Below are 21,302 nucleotides of genomic sequence, written 5' to 3'. Positions count from 1 at the left end.
ACAAGCTCTTGACCCCCTCTTTAAAATGATGTTAAATTGAATATAGGTAGCGGGATTACTTTTCCTGTGATTGAATATAGAATGTCAAAATATTGATTTGTTTTCTACATAATTCCATTAAATCTGTAAAACACAGGAAAAGATTCCTAAAATCAATTATGACGTCATAATGGTTCTAGCACCAAAAAGACAGCCTGGAATCATTTAATAGATCTTGACCGTAAGACAGATATATTAACTGACAAGATGGCAAATAAACAATGACAGCTAACGTCTAGTCAAAACATTTGAAATAAGCGGGGAAACAAATTGACGCGGACGTCTGAGAAAATCAAAGTACTGAAGTACTGACGGGAGTCGCTTTTTGCCATTATTTTATAATTTAGAATCGACGATACGTTATTTTGCATGGCAAGTAGTTTCAACCAGATGCTCGAAAATTTACGGAAACCACCGATCGTCTGGTTGAACGAGACCATATAAAATGTAGCGTAGAAATACATACCACAAAAAATATCTAAATTGTTCTAACCATTTAAAATCTGACTATTTTAAAGGTATTTATAAGTAAGTTTCCTTGAAAACAGTGCTTCAATATTAATCACAGCGAATTTTTCGATTATTTCCCAGAACTAAGACTTGTCAGCGGTGACGATTTCTGCTTAGGTCCAAACACTGTTTCAATTTCGGTTTTCCAGAGTAACTGCATATGAGCGTTGATTAAAATCAACTCCCAGAAAAGGATTGAAACTGTTATATAAGAAGCGTATTTTCAATCCACCTCAGCATTTCTAACTTGATATGTAAGGTTATAGAAAAACCATTGAATTTCATCAATATTTTTTTACGTAAATAATTATACGCTTAAGGCAGATATAGAATTATTAAAATCTCAATCCACAAAGTCGTAATGATTGTTTTTATCAAAAGTGAATAATAATAAGACCCTTCGTTTCAACAATGCATTTTCCTCATCGGAATTGAAATCTGTTCAAAGCCACAAACACACAGACACGGGTGGTCAAGTTTCACACCTTATCGCAGTCACTCGGTCGTTTGTACAGTTGCTCGTGTAAACTTCAAAGGTTTTTCTTAATCCAAGATAGATCAAAGATTTGACACACACAAAGATAGATTGCTGTAGAATAATTGAATTTTTCTGAAGAAACAAGACCTTCCGTTAATAAATAGCTACCTACTTTGGAAGAAAAGAGTCGACTTTTTAGTCCAAAGTTATTAGTCGCGCGGCAAACTTTGCACTAACAATATAAAAAACTGTTCATTATGCAGTCTTTTTTTCCTTTCAAGTGTTATAAAAGTATAAAAATAATCATTTAAAAAATAATACTTAGCCCTTGTGGGCGGTTTTTACTGTACATTTGGTCTATTTTTTTTATTTTTATTTTAAAGTTCCTCTCCGTAGATAGTTCATTATTTTCTTACTTTCTACAGTTGATTTCGAACTGGCTTCATTAGTAGAGGCACAAGAGTCCGTTTCATCTAAACATAAAGAAATATTGAAACATTAAAAAAACATCAACATTCTTTATTATATTGATTAAAAATATTATGTTTTGTGTATACTTTAGTTCTATCTAATGTGACCTTAACAAACAAATCGCACTGCTATGATACAGTAAATACTGTACAACTTTTATCACCAATGAGAAAAAAATGGTATCATAACTTTATCTATAATCAGTGAAAACTGTAAGTATTATGACCACATACATATTTTTATTGGCATGTCATAAATATGACCAATGTAATTGGAAAATCAACGAGCAAACGATGGCGTTCTAACATTATTATTAATTTTATTATTTTATATATATATATATATATATATATATATATATATATATATATATATATATATATATATATATATATATATATATATATATATATATATATATATATATACATACGAAAAAGTCCTCGGTATAGGTAACGATATGGTAAACGGTTTTCAATAGCCGATAACACAATAATTCATTCTTTCAAATTTAATCCAGAGCTGTTTCACCTGATCGGCTCTTTAGTGGATTTCAAATTGTAAAAGAAATAACAAACGTTGACGTCGTTATTATGACGTCAAAAAGTAGACAATGTCACGAACAGTGTAAACAATATTTGGAGATGGCCGCAAATATTTTTTACAACCACATGTTAACATAATAAAATATGTACAAATGATATTGTTTAATCAAAGTACTGAGAGTACTGAAAGGCGGGGTCTTGTAATTGTCCTGGATTTCCTCGAATACTAGTATGCTTCCAAAATTTATGAGTTTGAATTAGTTAGTTGTTGCAATCTATGTTAATTCGGCTTTCTTGCAATTGTCTTACACTTTGATAACCGGGTTTTTCGAAGGAAAAATCCGGTTATTAAAATGGTGGAAATAACGTGCGGGCGGGCGGGCGGGCGGGCGGACGGCTGCCAAAAGGGTGTCCTCAATGTACGGATAACTCCTCCTACAGTTTTCAAGATCGGAAGTTGTTCTTTTGCAGATCAATTGTACATATATCAGAGGTGTGCGTATTGCTAGGATTTTGATTTCCGATATTTTATCAAAAAAATACCAGCTTTTGAACTTAGTCATTTTTTGGCAAAATATTGCATATAGGGTACCCTCATTGTACGGAAAACTCCTCCTACAGTTTTCAAGATAAGAAGTTGTTCTTTTGCAGATCAATTGTACATATATCAGAGGTGTGCATATTGCTAGGATTTTGATTTTTGATTATTTATGAAAAGAAATACCAGCTTTTGAACTTAGTCATTTTTTGGCAAAATGTTGCATATAGGGTACCTTCATTGTACGGACAACTCCTCCTACAGTTTTCAAGATAAGAAGTTGTTCTTTAGCAGATCAATTGTACATATATCAGAGGTGTGCATATTGCTAGAATTTTGATTTCCGATAATTTATGAAAAAAATACCAGCTTTTGAACTTAGTCATTTTTTGGCAAAATATTGCATATAGGGTACACCATTTCACTGGATATAGGTTGACATGGATTATGGATACAGTTCACATAAAAGAAAACCCGGTTTGCTGTCACATTGACAGCTTTTCACTTGTCTTAATTTTACCCAGTCCCGGCCTTCATAATTGTAGAAAATTGACACAACGGTTTATTATGTAAAATAAGAGTACCCCAAGGAAATTCTTTTAAAATTACTTCTTACCGGAAAACTTTATCAAAGTAGAGAATTTTAATTATTAGATTTATTCAATTTTGTGATCCAAGGGAAAATCCATAAGTCGGAAGTACGGTATCCTTAATAACAGTTTTATGATAACCCCGAAAACTCTAACACTGCTGAGTTAACAAACAAAGTGAACATTTGTATACCGATAACAATCACAGGCACCTGACGTTAGAGATATTTTTTAAAAAAAATAAGATTCCAAGAACTTTGACAATAAAAAGATTTGTCACGGTCGCCATTTTGATTTTTAAGACCGACTTATCTGACACGATTTTCTTCATTTGCGATTCATGCAAAATTAATAGGTAAAAATAAATCCGTTCGCCACTTACTAATTTTTTGTGTAAACTCGTGCATCACCTACACGAATTACGATACAACCGTTCCTTTCATTAAAAATCATACTCCGAAAATCAGAGACATAATTTAATTTACAGAGATTGTCAACTCCGCCATTAGTGTGTAAATGTTACGAGACCAATCTTACTTTGAGAACTACAAGTGCAACTGCAATCTTGTTTAAGTCATTAAATTTGAACCTGATAGTGAACATGAACATGAACCTGTAAATATCTTAAGCATGTTTTATTTATGAAATATTTACGAAAACTCTTTATTTAGTTTTTAAATTACTTTTTTAAAACTAATTGACTTTTCACAAAGTAATGGTACTGCATTACTTTACTCATGTAATGGTAATGTAATGCATTACTTCAAGAAAATTAAGTAATGGTAATGGTAATTTAATGCCCTAATTCATGAAGTAATGGTAATGTAATGCATTATTTTACAATATAATTCACCTCAAGCCTGATTCCAACTAAGCCGGAAAACATGAACATTAACATTTAACTTGGTTCTTCAATCGATAAGATTGTATATATTATATGTTATTATACTTTCATGCTAAATACCGAAATCTGATTGGTTTATCCGTTCTATTACCCTCAGCGTTAGCAACACACTTAACAACGGGTAACACAACGAATTGTCATATGCGCGTAAATCATGCGTGTACGGTTCGCCATAGAATTCAAGTCCTTTCTATATAAAAGCAGTAAAAAATTCTCTAAGATTAAGACATTCAGTATAATAAAATAAATAGTGCCTGTTTGAAAGGTTATCAGTTGAAATTGACACCCCTCGATAACCACTCCGCTTCGCGTCGGTTGACAATGTTTTCCTCGGGGTGTCAATTTCAACTTGAAAAAGTGTCAATTTGTACAAAATTCTTTTAGAGAAGAACAGCAGTCATACCGCAAGTAGACTGGAAGCCAATGAAACACCTATTTAATTTGTAAAACATATGTGTATAACCCGTCCCGAAGTTTGGTAGTACATGTATTAAGGTGAAAAATTGTCATAATAAAATTCACAACTTTTTAAAAATGGCACATTGCATTTGGGAACTTTAATTTTGATTCCACCATCAACCTTTTCAATTGATTAATGAGCTCGTACACAAAATTTATCGTCAACGACACTCATTCCACATTTGAGCCCGAGCAAGAATATTTTGATCAATAAAAATATTTGTTTATTTTCTAAATAGAATTTTGTTTATACACAGATGACATAAAAAGATTTAATGCGTGTTTTTGTAGTACATGTTTACTGAAATGCGCGGCTTGAAGAAATTGTAAGTAAATAACATACATGTATAAGTACAATAATTTGTCATTAAAATAGTGACAAATCTGATAATTCTATGAGACAATTCAATTAGAAGAAGCGTTTGCATGTACGATTGGTTCATTTTTTAAATTGATTAATAGAAACCTTTGTTATTTATAAATCTACAATTGTGAATAGTTTTTTTCTATAAATTGCTCATTTATTAAACAATCATGCACATATGAGGGGCGAGGATGCTTAAATTTTTAAATCGACCAAACCAATAAGCTATTTCAAATCTGTCTTTGAATTTTTGCGAAATAAATGCATATCTAACCATAATGAAATGTTTATTAAGATTATGATAGATAAATTCCATTGTCTATCAAATTGTTAAAAATACTTCATTTCAGTCTTTCACACTGGATGAAATATCTGGTTTCAGCGCTGCGGAAACCCTTTGGAAACTCTGTGGAAACTTAAGGTTACTTTAAGTTTCCGACAGGTTTCAGCACGGAAACTTCAAGTTTCATTAAGTTTCCGCAGTGCTGAAACTTAGGCTGTCCATGAATCCAAATGGTTTCCGCAACGGAAACTTACTGAAACTTGAAGTTTCTGCATAGTTTCAATCTCCATATACGTTTGGGATACATATTGTTTACAAATGGTTTCCGCAACGGAAACTTACTGAAACTTGAAGTTTCTGCATAGTTTCAACCTCCATATACAATTGGGAAACATATTGTTTGCAAAGGGTTTCCGCAACTGAAACTTACTGAAACTTTTTATATTTTTGCTTTCACAAAAGCTGAGCAAGGGTTCTACTTTATGTAAACACAAAACAATTTCAAACAGTTCCAAATTTATTTTGTTCAAAAATCTGAAATTGTTTCCAATAATAAATAAAATACAGCCAAGATACAATAATGGAGAAACATCCATATGGCAATTCCCTTATTAAGGACTTTTATTTAAAAAATGATAAAATTGCAAAAGAAAAAAAAGTCCCATAGAAATCTTTACATTTGTATGTTTTTTCATCTCGATTAAATGCCTATCAAATCTCCCTTTAAAAATGCAACAAAGATCTTACTTTTTTAAAAATATAAATGCAATTTACAAAATAACTGCACGTACATGAATAAACAAAGAAAACTTCACTGTTACATGAACATGATACACTTGTCTCAATTTGTTTTGAACTACAATGAATATGTACACCATAAAATATTTTTGAAAAGTCTAAAGTATCCATCTTTAAAAAAAAATACACTACAAGATAGTAGTTGACTATAGAGGTATGACCCAGATTTGATTTGAATATGTCAATAAATTCCAAAATGAGGTCAAAGTGACCCACTTACAAGTTGGGATAAACCTTTTCTTTGTTAGTAATATAATCTAATGTTTTACAATAGAACAGGATTTGATATCATTTTTTTGATAATCCATTAAGTCCAAAGTGAACTTTTCATTTCCACCCATGATGTACCAACTGATCAGATTTTAATATCATAAGCCTGTCAGTATTTAATAGATGACCCAGAGGGAGATATGAAAAACTTGTTGGCCAATAAAAAGCTAAACAATGGAGCAGTCTGTCAAATCATGTGCAAAAATATGATGTACACATTTAATTAATTATGCTGATTGCAACACACTTCATTCCTGATGAATATTCTTCTTTACACACGGTTTACCTTCCTACATTTCACTACTTTACCTACATTAATATTTTTAAATCCAAGACATGAAGTAAAATATACATTGTTTATATATGACAAGTATTACTACATGTACATGTACTTGCTTTTTGTAGCATGAATGTATAAAATACAAAGTATCACACAGATCATTCACCTTACAATTCTCATCAATACCAGCATTTTACTTATGATATAAAAGCTAATTCCAATTATATATTAGTTACATAACACATATTAAAATAAAACCCACATGGAAACAACTTTCCATCCAAGTAATTTTGTTATATAAAAATTGTACTACATGGGGTATATGTTGTCTTTATATATTTTCATATACGACATAATTGAATATTGTTTGGTGTATTTTATCATTTCTATGACCCATGCATTCATCTCCTAATGCAGTGTTTTTACATTTAAGATTGGTTTCTTAATTTTTCATATATTGCTGCAAATAAAAACTAAGTTATCAATAAATGTTTAAACAAAGTAAATGGAAAAAAAAGTAGTTAACACTTATCAACTTGGAGGTGTGAGGATATATGTTACATGGAGTCTAATATTTTATGCAATATTTGCAAATATAACAAATTATTTAAGAAAATGATAGTTAATATCTGCAAGGTCTAATCAATCATTTAATAAGTCAAAACCATGTGATTTTCTAAGATTCTAGCTTACAGACAGACATTGTAATATACTGGTATTTGATCATATAAAAAAAGTACTTTTATAGTTTATAGTTTTTTTGAAATGAGAATACTTTACAGTTAAAAAGTCTTGTTCTGCAGAGGTTTAGTCGGGTTGTAGAGATGTGTCCATTCGAATCAATAAGGAGTGTCCTTGGCTGATGTTGATGTAACCCGAGTCGTAGATTATGGAAATAGGCCTTTTTGGGAGACTTTCGAGCATTGTCCAGACCGGTGAAGCACTCATATGATCACATCATGGCTACAGCAGACTTAGTAGTTCCGGACAGTGGTAGCATTAAAATTCTTCTTCTTGCGATGAACTTGTTCCTTTCACTGGGCTGTACTTTATGTCTGTTCTATTTATCTTAAACATGAATTAAAAAGTTTCATTTAGATTTTTAAACAATAAACATAAGTCATTCAGCCTAACATGTAATAAAAGCATTCTGAATAAAATTCTGAATACAGAAGCTACTATGCAGTTGCCAGTTGCTGTTTAAACTATGTCATATAATGACTATAGTCAAAATTATTGTTTGTTGAACAATGGAAAAACTTATCAACAATAAGTGTGTTTCACCCCCCCCCCCCTCATCAACCTCCCCTCATCAACCTCCTTTTCAAGAACTTAGACCTGGATTTCCCAAAAATTACTACAGTAAATTATAAACATCCAACACATGTATAAGTTAATGGTGAAAATAATCAATTTCAAAGCAATACCTTGCGTCCACATCGTCCAGCTGGTCAAAACATTCACCCGAATCACCGAACAGATGATGCAATTAATCACCGGAAACATTGACTTTGTATGCTGTCAATGCTGAAAAAGAAAAACGTGAAAGATTTCATTTTCCGGATTGAATTAATAAATTTTGTTCGTTACATTAAGAGTTTGTATATTGTATAGTGTGCGAAAGATTCATTGTTCGTCTTGTTTACCAACCAAGCATTCATATATTAGGGATGTTTATATAATTATATATGTGTATACCTTTGATAATCTTGATTATCATGTATATATAAAGTTGGTTAATGGTTAACTTGGTCAAAACGTATATTTAAAAGAGATACGGTAATAAAAATTAAAACGCCGAACTAAGTTTGAAAAAATGACGCCATCTTGATTTGATGGCGCGAGATCTCGTGTACAAATGAGAGATAAATTAGAGCCTTGAAAATGTTATTGGGAGTATCTATATTGTGAATTAAGTTACCTTGACATGAGTTCTATCCTGCATTATCTCCTTGTTGTAGAGACTATTAATGCTTCTCAATTCTCCATTTTACAGCAGCACCTTCTTGTCCATTTTAACCTTCGCTCGGAATCATAAAGTGCGCCAATACTGACCAATCAGAACCCGCTAAATCTTGAAAAAGTGTATCTTGGGATAGTTTAAAATGAATAATGTTTAATCAAAATTATCATTTTTTACCGAATAGTATACTTTTTACATGTATATCTATTTTAAATAAGAACTGTCGGAGTCAGTATTTCCTGGTTAAATACGACAAAGTATTGGCGTGTGTTTGTTACAATTGTATTTGTAACACGTGATTAACCAAAAAAAAGGCCGACCGTTTGTTTACAAATGTCTAATGAAATTAAACAAGTTATAATGAGACACATGTATCAGATTTTGTCTTTAACTATATTTTATTTACATGTACTGATGATTTTGCCAAACTAAATATGATAGAGCCATATATAGTTTACTGACTAGTTAGTCTTGACGTACTTGTCCAATTTTCACCGCGATTCTAAGCACGGTCATTTTCTTATTCAAAATATAGAGGTGTGAAAATATTATGTTCATCACAGAGCAGGTTCTGCATGAACACACAGAAATCACAAATATAATTAGATGCCGATCAATTAACGGGGTCCGGTTAACAGCGTTCACCCGTACGGTGAATTTACAACTACGATGAATTGATGGCAATTATTTTACAGTTACACATGTGCACTGATTGGTCATGCGATGAACAGTACGTTAAGAATACTTATGAAATTAAAATACAAACGCGTTAAACAAGCCGGGAAGTAAGACGTACACGTCGGACTGATATATGAATAAAATATAATTTTAATTATTTGGTATACTTTCTACATCAAATGTATACGTTTAAAAATGGGATTAAAATCACGTGCACCACATGGCTAGTGCTGGATTTTAAACTGAGTTTGTAATATAACGTACAACTTCAGTAAAATTATAAATAATGCTTATTATATCTTATAACAGAAACATGTGCATGTTTCATAAACATGTATCAATATCTGTGCTTACAGTACAGAAAGTAAATAATAAGTATAGAAATGCACGAATCACATAGGCGTCGAACCGGGGGGGGGGGGGGGGGGGGGCTTAGTGCAAAGTTAGACCTAACCAATAGGCATATAGAGCCCCCCCCCCCACTTTTTCTCGCCGGAAATGTAATTCTTCCTTAATTTACCTTGAAAGATTGAAAAGTTGGAGTAGTAGGCATACTAGCCCCCACCCCCCCCCCCCCCCACCCCCACACCCCACGGATTAGGATTTTAGAAATTAGGGTTTTTCCTCAATATTTCTGAGGATTAGGTTAGCCCCCCCCCTTCAATTTGCTTCCGACGCCAGTGAATCATGATACAGTCATACATGCAGTAAAGTCTGAAATGCATGTAAATAATTAAACAATCATTATATTAGACTCAAACTCCAAGTGGGTTTTACTTGTTATTATCAACTGTAGAATTTTAAAAAAAAAAATCCTGTGTACATGTGTTGGCGTGGTATTAAAAAAGAAATGAATTGGCTCTAAACTTCAGGTTGTACGAATATTTGGTACGATTTGTAAAAATTTACAACGACTTTACCTTAATTTGTTTGCTTAATTAGTTACTGTACCTCAAGGTTCATTCAAATGATAACTAAATGATTTAAGAAGGAGTCTTACAAAATAGGTATATTAATTTATTTTACTAAATAATTATAATTTACTTATCAGTTTTACTAACTCAGGTACACACAAATTGAAAAAAAATTCCCGCCGGGCTCCAGTTATAAACTCACGCTTCGTACTGTGTATATGTTATGTAACAGTCTTTTGTTCACTCCTGACAGAAAAAACCCTGCAATCCACACAGAATATACAGGAAAATCACAGAGGAGGTCACCTGGACAAAGAATGTATACACATGTATACACGTGCCCGAGTACCTAAGATTAATGATTTCATCATATGAATTAAACAAGATCAGACATCAGTTTTTCTTTTCAAATTCAATTAATTACTTAGTAAGGCTCTTAATCGCCTTATTTGCCATATTTGAAGATAGTTACATGTATACATATAGTTTCAGTCACGCTGAAACCTTACTATACATTTTAGTATGTACGGATTCATTATCATTAGGCTAGAATTAAACTTAAACCTGTTGAAAATAAATGATATCACTATTAAACTCAAATCAATTTTAGTAATAGTTTCAGCAATGCGTAAACCATTTGGAATCTTAACTTAAAGTTTTAGCATACTGAAACCTAGCGGAAATGTTCTGAAACTGATTGATATTTCCATAATAATTTACACAACTATTTACACGATTCAAATTTAGTTTCCGCATTGCGGAAACCATCAGGAATCTTAGACTAAAGTTTCTGCTGACTGAAACCTAACGGATACTTGCTGAATCGATATAATGGTTTCCGCATTGCGGAAACTATACATGAAACTTCAACTTCAAGTTTCAGCAAGGTTTCCATATAGTTTCAGTTTTGCTGAAACTTGATTTTTCATCCAGTGTCAGCCATTTTAATTACAAGTTAAACTTACTAAAACATATATAATTTTTCATTTTAGCTGGTAACTGCTTTGTTTTAAAATTTACATAAATGATGTGGCTTGGGAACTAGCTAACAAAACATAGCCTACCTTGTTACGGTGGCAGATGAACGCCCCATTTTCTCAGGTCTTTTATGTATATTTGATACTTTTTTATTGACTAGTCCTTTTGTTATGCCAATATGTGCCAATGATATACGTAATACTAGTTACGGCATATGAGAGTAAATCTTTGTTTGTTCTTGCTTTATATTTTGCAATGTTTTTAATTTGAACAAGTAAAGGACTCTGTCATTGTTAGTTATATATATGTATATATGTCTTGTATATATGTTGCTTTATATTATGTCATTTATTTACTTAATAAATGACCTTTTTACCTTGATATGAGTTTAAGTATTTTTCTTGGCAGGCTGACATAAAAACAGTTTATGTCAGTAAAATGATTATGTAAGCTGCCAAATACATCATCTGCTTTACACGTGGGTCATTGTTTATGTTTACACTGGTGAATATTTTTAGCATGACTAGGCATGCGCATTCAGACCAATTAGGTCATTTTAGCTATGCGCATGCGCATTAATCAATTCGTTTGTTATTGTTGTCGCACTAACCGCCACCCACCCCTCCTCCTTATGTCAAATTTTTGTATGTGTTAGGCAGATTAAAGCCCCATTTTCTCAAGTCTTTTATGTATATTTGATACTTTTTTATTGACTAGTCCTTTTGTTATGCCAATATGTGCCAATGATATACGTAATACTAGTTATGGCATATGAGAGTATATCTTTGTTTGTTCTTGCTTTATATTTTGCAATGTTTTTAATTTGAACAAGTAAAGGACTCTGTCATTGTTAGTTATATATATGTATATATGTCTTGTATATATGTTGCTTTATATAATGTCATTTATTTACTTAATAAATGACCTTTTTACCTTTATATGAGTTGAAATATTTTTCTTGGCAGGCTGACATAAATGATGTTCTTATTGATGACAATTGATCTGCACACTTATCCTGGGGTCATACAAAAGATGAAAAGAAAAACCAGGACTTTAAGAACAGGAAGGCTGTGTATTTGAAGAGAGAAGAGAAGCAGAACTAGGAAGTGTTAAAATAAACACATTGACATCATATACAGAAATTGCAATTTTGAGTTTCCATGCATATGGCAGGTTTAAATGATGTCACAGAATATTTTTTTTCCGAAAGTTATTTTATCTTTTTTGAATAAATAAAACAAATGAACCAAATATAATTGTTTTTATATTCATAATTATTTTGTTAAATTTGAGAAGTGGAAGGGGAAGGACATTTACTTAAGTTAATAAATTAAATTGCTATATGCTGCTTTTATAAGGATGTAAATGAGTGGGAGAGAGAGTCTCTCACATAGAAGAATTCGGGCTTATTTTATTTTATATATTGATATGAACCAAAAAAGGCTTTTGATGGCCATGTCGCAGAATTTAACCTGCCTCTTTTCTTTCTCGGTATTGAGAAATTAGCAATTAGAATTTATTTTGTGAGTGAAGAGATATGCTTACCCTCCCCCTCTCCTTATTCTTAATCATTCTGCATGTGTTGAATAAAATTAAATTTTAATGAGTGTTAAAATTTAAAGTGTAACATGTGTGGTACAAAGGGTAATACTGGTTATTGCTTTTGGGGGATGGAAAAAGGCCTCATACACGGGCAGATCCCCATGGAAAATTCTAAATTAATTCACAATATACATAGTAAAACACCATGGCACCTGGTCCCTGGCAAACAGAATAAAGTTACCCCTATGAACCCCCTCCCCAGAATAATATTTCCAGACCCAAGCAGTGCTATAGAATATGCAGTCATTGGGCCAAGGCAGCACATGCATTCATCTGGCATTAAATCATAGTGACAAAAATACTCCCTATTTTATTTTTTAATATATATTATGAGAACAATTTAGTTATATTTATATCAGGGGCTTAATTGACACTCAACCCCTAAAAAATATTTACAATTAGCTCATATATTTTTCTCAATTTCCAAAAATATAGTCAGAACTCACTAATTCCGCAAATGCGGTTAACCAACAAAATTGATACACAGCGGTTTTTTGTTTACATCAAAGATGCGACGGAGGAAATGCAGGCGATTCATCATAGTCTTATTTAGCATGTAAAGAATAAATAAAACATAAACACTATGTTTATATAACTATTTACATAATGTACTGTTGAAACATATCTTAAAATTACTTTAGATTAGGTGATAAAATATCATCGTGCCTATATCAGAAGAGTTTTTGCTCAAAGAGTTACCTCCCCTTTTGGGATCACTTGTGCGTTTGAAATGTGTATTGATTTGCGAACCTTCCAGATTGAGAAATTAAATGCAAAAGTTCAAGTGCAAGACCTCTATAGATATTATAAAACTTGGTATGATTTCCCCTTTACGAGTTATTTATGAAAACTGATGCTCATTTGTTGAGAGATGAAGGTTAACTTTGTAATTTTAATCACAATATAAAAAAATGCACTATTTTAGGGACAAGTAGCCAGTTTTTAAAGAAATTTACATAACAAGTAAAATTTACAACTGAATGATCATTGATTTCTATGTAGTATGGATAATTTTGAATATATTGCCATAGTACTTTTTTAAAACTTTCTTTGCCTTGCCCTAGAACTTTTTGTCTCAATTTAGCATTTACGTTTTTTGCTAAAAAGACGCCCACGTGATCCTAAAAAGTCACGTGAGCGTCAAATTTAGACATGGCCAAGTTAAGGTGACCCATATCTTTACAAAAACATCCAAAAATAGTTTAGAACTATTCATTGTGTAGAAATAAATAGACAAGAGCAAAACGTTCTCCTTTTACAGCTGTTTAAAAGCAAAATGTTGCCTTAACTGTCCTGCGTAATGATTTTTTAAGACATTTTCCCTAGAAGATGAAAAATCTAAATTTTACGGGCTGAATCTGATTTTTTTTAAAACGTGCATAAATTTCATATAATTCAGCTGTAAAGTTTGTAAACTGGCAGTCATAAGCATATCAAAAATACATCAAGAAAGCAAGAAAACATAATTAAGACCGCAGAACATTAACTAACAAGATTTAAAATATACATGTACATCTGACATAAATTTCATTTGTTACAGTCAAAACATTTTAAATGAGCGGGAACAAATCGACGCGGACGTCTGAGAAAAGGTGGATTAAAACTGTTTTATAAGAAGCGTATTTGCAATCCACCTCAGCATTTATAACTTGCTATGTAAGATAATAGAAAAACATTTAATTTCATCAATGATTTGGGAAGATTGCAATCCGAAAGAGACTTAAGCATATAAAAATACATCTCTCAATGTCCGATGACTCATTATAAGTCTAACAATCAGCTTGGGGCAATTTTGAATTGGTGTTTATTCCCCGAGGAGATTAATTAATTCAAATTTAGATTTAATAAATTAATATAATACCAAGATGATAATTTCCCCTAGGTTAATTCTATGGATATGTGCGTTCATTGTTTATCTAACTATACACTTATATCGACACGTTGAAGATCCCTGAGGTACGTAAATATCGGAGGAAAGTTTACAATCAAAATTGTGTGTAAACTGGTGGTTGTGAAGCTGTTAAGGGAATTTATCGTCCTTTTACTTTTCTGACTCGCAGCCTAAAATTTTAGAACTAGAGAGTCCATGAGAGAGAGAGAAAAAGCGAGAGAGGAAAAGCGAGAAATATTAGTTAATCAGAAGTCGATTTGGTAAAGAAATTAGTAATCATTCTATCTGCTTTTTTTAATATATAGGTTTTTTTTCTTTTTGTCTCAAGTTTATCTTTGCCGAATAACACTGTGTGATAACAAATTCTGCTAGGTCGGCAAATAAAATAACATACATTTTACAAACGTAGCATGGTTAATTATCCCCCTCCCCCCCTTTACCGAATTCACTCGATACCCCAGTGTTATGTCTAAACGATCAGTGTTAAGCAATCGGTTAATAAAGTATGAAATTGATAAATTTTTGACCCCGATGCATAATCATTAATTGCGGTTTGGGGCAAAAATTACATGCTTGTAGACCTTCGTAAATAATTATAAACTTAAGGTCAAGATATAGTAAATGCAAGGTGCCTACAGGTTCATGAAATTCAAGACAAAAATTCTTTTAATGATGCTTCATAACAATATCTTTGTTTCATAGGGTGTACCGGGGCTTAAATATTTTGGTAAACACAATGAAAAATCATGTTTAAAACAACCATTTTGTATGAAATATAAAAGATAAAAGTAATAAATTTTGGAGTTTTGTCCATTTTTGACTAATGAAATATATTTAGAATGACTACAGTCTCTCCAAAAACGGTATTAAACAAGCTCTTGACCTCCTCTTTAAAATGATGTTAAATTGAATATAGGTAGCGGGATTACTTTTCCTCTGATTGAATATAGAATGTCAAAATATTGATTAGTTTTCTACATAATTCCATTTAATCTGTAACATACGGGAAACGATTCCTAAAATCAATTATGACGTCATATTGGTTCTAGCACCAAAAAGACAGTCTGGAATCTTTTACTAGATCTTGACCTTAAGACAGATATATTAACTGACAAGATGGGAAATAAACAAGCACAGCTAACGTCAATTTCACTTGTTATAGTCAAAACATTTGAAATTGACGGGGAAACAAATTGACGCGGACGTCTGAGTAAATCAAAGTACTGAAGTACTGACGGGAGTCGATTTTAGCGATTATTATATAATTTAGAATCGACGATACGTTATTTTGCATGGCAGGTAGTTTCTGATATGTATTTGAATTACACACATTTTTATAATATGAATACTCATGTCGTGTGTTATTAAAGATTCTAATAATTCCATCAAGGTAAGTATCAGTAATAGAAATATTTATAAAAAAAAATGTATGGATCCAAGCAATATTGAACTCTAGTTTTGTTCAACCAGATGCTCGAAAATTTACGGAAACCACCGATCGTCTGGTTGAACGAGACCATATAAAATGTAGCGTAGGAATACATACCACTACAAAAATATCTAAATTGTTCTAACTATTTGAAATCTGACTATTTTAAAGGTATTTATAAGTAAGTTTCCTTGAAAACTGTGCTTCAGTATTCATTACAGCGAATGTATCGATTATTTCCGAGAACTACAGTCAGTTCAAGCATATCTTTTACAACATACACCATAGCATAGCATAGCATTGAAAGCTCATAGCATAGCATTGGAATCTCATAGCATAGCATTGGATTCTCATACCATAGCATACAATCTCATAGAATGGCATTCGTCATATCATACCATAGCATAGCATACAATAGTATTTTAACTCGGTTTTAAATGATTTTATTTGATAAAATAAGTGTTTACATGACAGATTTGTGGTAAACTTTGGCTTCTTATTATTTTACTTCGAAATGTGAGGAACTCTTCTGTGTATGGAGGCGTTTTTGTTCAAATCTCATAGCATACCATAGCATACCATGGCATACAATATCATTAAGCCCTTCATTTCAATTTCTCATAGCATAGCATACAAATCTCATAGCATAGCATACAAATCTCATAGCATATCATTAAAATCGCATACCATAGCATAGCATTAAATTGTAAAAGATATGCATGAAATGACTGTAAGACTTGTGAGCGGTGACGATTTCTGCTTAGGTCCAAACACTGTTTCAATTTCGGTTTGCCAGAGTAACTGCATATGAGAGTTGATTAAAATCAACTCCCAGAAAAGGATTGAAACTGTTTTATAAGAAGCATATTTTCAATCCACCTCAGCATTTCTAACTTGCTATGTAAGCTAATAGAAAAACATTTAATTTCATCAATATTTTTTTTCGTAAATAATTATACTCTAAAGACAGATATACAATGATTAAAATCTCAATCATTGTTCTTGTCAAAAGTGAATATAAGACCCTTCGTTTCAACAATGCATTTTCCCTATCGGAATTGAAATCTGTTCAAAGCCACAAACACACAAACACGGGTGGTCAAATTTCACACCTTATCGCAGTCACTCGGTCGTTTGTACAGTTGCTCGTGTAAACTTCAAAAGTTTTTCTTAATCCAAGATAGATCAAAGATTTGACACACACAAAGATAGATTGCTGTAAAATAATTGAATTTTTCTGAAGAAACAAGACCTTCCGTTAATAAATAGCTACCTACTTTGGAAGAAGAGAGTCGACTTTTTAGTCCAAAGTTATTAGTCGCGCGGCAAACTTTGCACTAACAATATAAAAAACTGTTCATTATGCAGTCTTCTTTTTCTTTCAAGTGTTATTCTTTTAAGTATAAAAATAATCATTTAAAAAATAATACTTAGCCCTTGTGGGCGGTTTTTACTCTACATTTGGTCTATTTTTTTATTATTCTTTTAAAATTCCTGTCCGTAGATAGTTCATTATTTTCTTACTTTCTACAGTTGAACTGGCTTCATTAGTAGGGGCACAAGAATCCCTTTCATCTAAACATAAAGAAATATTGAAACATTAAAAAAACATCAACATTCTTTATTATATTGATTAAAAATATTATGTTTTGTGTATACATTAGTTCTATCTAATGTGACCTTAACAAAAAAATCGCACTGCTATGATACAGTAAATACTGTACAACTTTTATCAACAATGAGACAAAAATTGTATCATAACTTCATCTATAATCAGTGAAAACTGTAAATATTATGACTACATACATATTTTTATTGGCATGTCATGAATATGACCAATGTAATTGGAAAATCAACAACCAAACGATGGCGTTATAATATTATTATTAGTTTTATTAAGGTCTTCCGTTTCCAACGGAAGACCTTATAGTGATTGTTAGGTTTTTTCTTTCTTATTATTATTATTATTTTTTTCCCCTTTTTGTATCGTGAATATCTCAGAGATGTCTGGATAGATTTTCCTTAAAATTTTAGTGATGATTGAAATTTAAAAGATCTAGAAGTGTGTGATTTGAGTTTTTCTAAATTCATTTCCGTTCGCCCGTTTCCTGTCCCGCTTCGAAAAGCTTGTCACCTCGAGATCTCAGAAACGATAAACACTTGAACATCCAAACTTTGAGGGATGATAGACCTATAGTTGTAGATGTGTTTAAACATTTTTGTTTTGTTCGGCGTAACTTCCGGTCGTCACCGGAAGCTCTTCAATTTTTTTTGTTTTTACGTATTTAATTTATTTTCCATAGAATAAAGATAATAGTATAGATCCTTACATATGTCAGCTATACAATGTTAAATAAACAAAAAAATTCTACTTCCGGTGAGATATCTCGGTTATCTCAGAAAGCTTTTTTAAAACATATTTTGTACCCGCAAGTTTTCAGGTACTGTACGTGATCAAGACACGAAACTTTCACTAATCATAGACATTTGATTGAAGATGTGTTTAACTGGTTTCATTTTGTCTTCCGTCACTTCCGGTCCACAGCGGAAGAGCTCAAACAAATCAAACTGTTTATCCGTTAAACTGTTTTTATTTGATAGTTTTAGGCTACTTCGATGAATAATAATGTAAAATAGGAAAGTAAACAAGATATAAAAGATTTCAATTTCATTAAGCACTTCCGTTTGTCCGTTTCCTGTCCCGAGACAAAACCTTTTATCGACGAGATCTCAAAAACGGTAACAACCTTAACCACCAAACTTTGTATGATTATAGACCTGTGTATGGACACGTGTTAACACTATTTTGTTTCATCCGGCGTAACTTCCGGTCGTCACAGAAAGTACACCAAATTCAAAATTTTTATAAATATGTTGGTTATTTAGAATGGAAGTAACATTTTAGTTATAAAAATACAAGAGGTCATCCACACATGGTAAAAAAACCAAAAAAAGTTCTACTTCCGGTGAGACATCTCAAATATCTCAGGTAGCCTTCTTTTAAAAAAACAAACTACCCCCAAGATCTCAGAAACTGTGAGAGATCAATACATAAAACTTATATGGATAATAGACATTTGTATGAACATGTGTTTAACGGGTTCCATTTGATCGTACGTCACTTCCGGTTTTCACTCGAAGTGTTCAAGCAATAAAAGGTTTTTTTTTAACATTTGAATTTTTTTAACATTTTACTCAATGTAATGAACAATAACGTATCATAGGTAAATGTACTAAAATACGTATTTTCAATTTCTTAATCACTTCCGTTTGTTCGTTTCCGGTCCCGAGACAAAAACCTTTTCTAAACGAGATATTATAACTAACAAAAACTTGAACATCCAAACTTTGAGGAAAGAAAAGGCAATGTATGAAGATATGTTTACTATGTTTTGTATGATCCGGCGTTACTTCCGGTCGTCACAGAAAGTACTCAAAAATGACGTTTTGTCTTTTTGTTTTGTTTATGTCTTGGGAATTCCTTAACCATATAAAGTATATCCATTTTCTTTTTACAAGAAAAATGGATCTTTTGTACAGATTTATACATGAGGAACGGAAGACCTTTTTGTTGCTTTTGCAACAAGAGTCTAGTTATTATTATTATTATAAATATATATATATATATATATATATATATATATATATATATATATATATATATATATATATATATATATATATATATATATATATATATATATATATATATATTATCACGCAAATGTACTTGCAAGTAATGATCCATGTGTTGATAAATTATATACTATGTTTATGCATGCTTGCATTTTTCTAAGCTGCAAATTACCTACATGCATTTTTATTCATTGATGTGAGTATGCTTGGAAAAAAAATTCCCTCAAAAAGTATAACAGTTAGTCTGTAACATGTTTCAATTTTCTTAATAGCTAGACGGAAACTTATAAGAGAGTAACACAATTCTCTACTCCAAAAATTCAAAAACTACCTCTGACTGCTGAGTGTATTCCCTACATGTATATATGCATGCTACATAAATGTACATGCAACAAACAGTTGCAATACATATATCTTTTTTATGATGATAAAAAATAAAAATAGAAATAACAAATGCATTGTCTTACGAAAGCCGAGAAGGATCATTCGAGATTCGAGATTCGAAATACGAGATTCGAAATACGAGATTCGAGATTCGAAATTCGAGATTCAATATCTAAATTAACCAATCGAATCATGGATCTGAAACCTGTATCCTAGCAACATCAAACTGTTCTAAATAAAAATCATTCGTACATGCTTTTTCCTACAAATAAATGTCTTAAGAGCTCTTATATAGTGGTTATAAAATGGTTAAATTAACATTGATGAATTAACCCCACACAGTATAAACAATTAAATTAGAAATAACACTGTTGGCTTTGCGAATCTAAGTGGTTTTGTTTGCCCTGTATGTATTTCCCCCCGAACAATTTTAACCCGAAGTGTATTCGCCCCAACTGTGTAAAAATCGGCTCGTGAAGAAAGATCTGTTTAATCTAAATGTTTTAGCTATGAAACGAAACTCAATGAAATAATCGACATGTCAAAATATAGGTTATGATAAAGTTAAACTATAGAAGATATAATGATTTACAACCTCAAAGACAAAAATCCAGATAAGAATAGTGTATTGTAGGGTATGGCAATGCAATTGTCGATATGAGAGAGAGAGAGAGAGAGAGAGAGAGAGAGAGAGAGAGAGAGAGAGAGAGAGAGAGAGAGAGAGAGAGAGAGACAGAGAGACAGAGAGAGAGACAGAGAGAGAGAGAGACAGAGACAGACAGACAGACAGACAGACACAGAGAGAGTTTTGTAGTGTCAAATTCAGTTTGATTTAGAATTTGAACTTGATTTAATTTGTTACAAGTATATATAGACAATAATTAAGCCTCTAAAACGAGAAAAGAGAGGAGGTAGCTAGGGTAGGGCAGACCAACTAGCAAGCTTTAATCTTAACCGTGTTAGCGCACCTGTGATTTACATCGACTCTCTCTCTCTCTCTCTCTCTCTCTCTCTCTCTCTCTCTCTCTCTCTCTCTCTCTCTCTCTCTCTTATCACCTAGCATTTCCTTTTCCGTGAGGGGTTTTGGAGTATTTGTGATGTCTTACATTAGCTAGCGAAAATGATAAAAAACACATGAAATTTTCTTTAAATTGTGTGCGCATGTTGTACGCCAATAATCTGTTTTCAGTATATAGATTTCAAAGGGGGTGGGGGGGGGCTATATAGTTCTAATTAATTTGTCAGTTATTCTGTCCCCACTTTGTTTTCTCTTCGCTTTCCAGGGTTTTTTTTTATTT

General features: G+C 32.0%; 2 long non-coding RNA genes across 4 annotated transcripts in view; both read right to left on the bottom strand.

Moving 5' to 3' along the window:
- The window catches only part of LOC136272595 (uncharacterized), a 99,796-nt gene that overhangs the window by 5,010 nt on the left and 73,484 nt on the right, over positions 1-21,302 (bottom strand). The window lies entirely within an intron of this gene.
- Positions 6,592-8,038, bottom strand: LOC136271107 (uncharacterized). Its single transcript, XR_010709859.1, has 2 exons — positions 7,957-8,038; positions 6,592-7,597 (listed from the first exon to the last, which is right to left on the bottom strand). It is a non-coding gene; the product is annotated as an uncharacterized lncRNA (long non-coding RNA).

This window comes from Magallana gigas, chromosome 1, assembly GCF_963853765.1.
Source record: "Magallana gigas chromosome 1, xbMagGiga1.1, whole genome shotgun sequence".
NCBI classification, from domain to species: domain Eukaryota; kingdom Metazoa; phylum Mollusca; class Bivalvia; order Ostreida; family Ostreidae; genus Magallana; species Magallana gigas.
This window is presented reverse-complemented; position numbering and strand designations above follow the sequence as displayed.